Here is a 1885-nt window from a genome sequence, read left to right on the forward strand (position 1 = left end):
TGTGTGCACGTGCTAGGTGTGTGGTGGGCGTGGTGTGTGTGCGTGCAAGTGCTAGGTGTGTGGTGTGTGTGTTTGCCGTGTGTGCGCGCATGTGTTATGTGCATGGTGCGCGTGTTTGCCGTGTGTGCATACGTGGTAGGTGCCTGGTGTGTGTGTTCAACTGAAACACAGCCCTTCCCTGTGAGCCACACCCTGGTTCCAGCTTTTCCATTTTTCCCTATTTTTTCCTTATTTCTGGCCCTGAGCCACTCATAGTCTCAGTCCCCTGGAGGGTCCAGCCTGATACCCAGAGGCCTTGTGGTGACCCTGGGGTGGGTCAGGCTGGCCCAGGCTCTTGTCCAGCATGTTCCCAGGAGGCAAGACCTGCCCCCGCCCATGAGGGTGACACCTGCAGAGAGGCTGCCCCTGCCCCTCCTTTCTTGTCTCTAGAAGCCAGTGGCTGTGGACCACCAGCCCAGCCTGCTCTGCAGCTCCCTGCAGGTGTCCGATAACGGTGTGGCCTGGAGCGAGGTGTGGGCCACCATCCCGGCATCAGACCCCCTGGAGCTGGTGCTGCACCTGCAGGGAGACAGCCAGGTGCGTCCCCCACCTGCCCCCGGGGTCGTGCTGGGGGTGTGCCCGATCCTCGCAGCCCAGAGCCTGAGGCCCATGGTGCGCAGAGGGGCCTGGGCCACGCTGCCTGGGGCCACCCCTGCTCAGGCTCCTGTGATCCTGGGGCCTCGGTTTCCCCGGCTGCTCAGAGCCACCCGTGGGAAAGAGTGTTCCGTGGGCCAGGACTGCAGAGGCCAGGTGTTGACCCGGCTCTCCCTTGCTGCAGGACGGCTGGCCGCCACGCACCATCCCCCTCTCTGGCTGCACGGTGAGCGTGTCGGACCCCGTGGAGGGGCCGGACACCAGGCATGTGTGGCGGCTGCAGCAGGCCCAGCGGTCCTTGTACCTGAGCGCCCTGTCAGCGGACCTGCGGCAGCACTGGCTGGACGCCCTGAGCGCGGCTGCCCGCGGGGACCCGGGCCTGGCGGCCCCGTGAGCAGAGCCTCGGCCAGGTGTCCCAGCTCTGTGGCCCCCCCAGCAGGGCCGGTGCCCACCCAGGAGGTGGTGTCGGAGGCTTGGTGCTGGTGTGCGGAGCTCCCGGACTGCTGGGGGCGGACAGGCCACGGGGCACTTGACCCTGGAGGGACCTCCCTGAAGCAGAGGAACAGGCCCACGCACCCAGCATGTGTCCACGAAGAGCCCCAGCAGCGTGGCCTGGAGCGGGGTGCAGACGGACTGTCCGGTGCGGGGCAGCCAGCTCCGGAAGGCAGAAGGAGTGTCCTGGGGGTGCCCGGGGACCCTGGTGGAGGTCTGCAGCCAAGCTTTTCCTCCCCGCCACCCGCCTCATGCCATCTGTACCGCGTGAGCCGAACTGTGACTGGCCCCGGACCCCACCTCCCTCCTCTGCCGGCTCCTGGCCCCACAGCCCGCCTCCCTGTTTGGAGGGGCCAGTGGTCGCCAGGGGCTTCCCTGACCTCCCTGAGAAACTCCGCGGAGGCAGCAGAGGCCTGCCCCTGCGTCACGTGGGGGCGGAGATCTGTGTCTGTGTCCCTGGCCCGCCGCGGGCGGTGCTGGTCTGCGAAAATAAATGCTGGGACCCAGCAGCTGGGCACAGCCTCAGGGCAGGGCCCCAAGGTGGGCCGGCCGGTGGTCAGGCCGGGGAGAGGGTGAGGGCACAGCTGGGCCTGCCGGGGCAGCTCCCACCGCTGTGGGTGGGGGAGACAGTGAAGCACCCGGGCCCAGCTGGCCCCTCTCCCTGGTCCAGTCCCTTCTCCTCCGACCTCTGCTTTCTGCGCTCGCTGAGCACATCCTACGTCCACAGGCCTACTGGGCTCTTCTCAGGGGCACCCTGTCC

General features: G+C 67.6%; 1 long non-coding RNA gene across 1 annotated transcript in view; it reads left to right on the plus strand.

The window, feature by feature from the left end:
• LOC123326500 overlaps window positions 1-1619 on the plus strand; it is a 2031-nt gene extending 412 nt beyond the window's left edge. The window contains exons 2-3 of the long non-coding RNA XR_006541131.1: window positions 430-576; window positions 818-1619. This is a non-coding gene — a long non-coding RNA (uncharacterized LOC123326500). The remainder of the gene's footprint in view (window positions 1-429; window positions 577-817) is intronic.
• The last annotated feature ends 266 nt before the right edge of the window (window positions 1620-1885 follow it).

This window comes from Neomonachus schauinslandi, chromosome 13, assembly GCF_002201575.2.
Source record: "Neomonachus schauinslandi chromosome 13, ASM220157v2, whole genome shotgun sequence".
Lineage (NCBI taxonomy): Eukaryota > Metazoa > Chordata > Mammalia > Carnivora > Phocidae > Neomonachus > Neomonachus schauinslandi.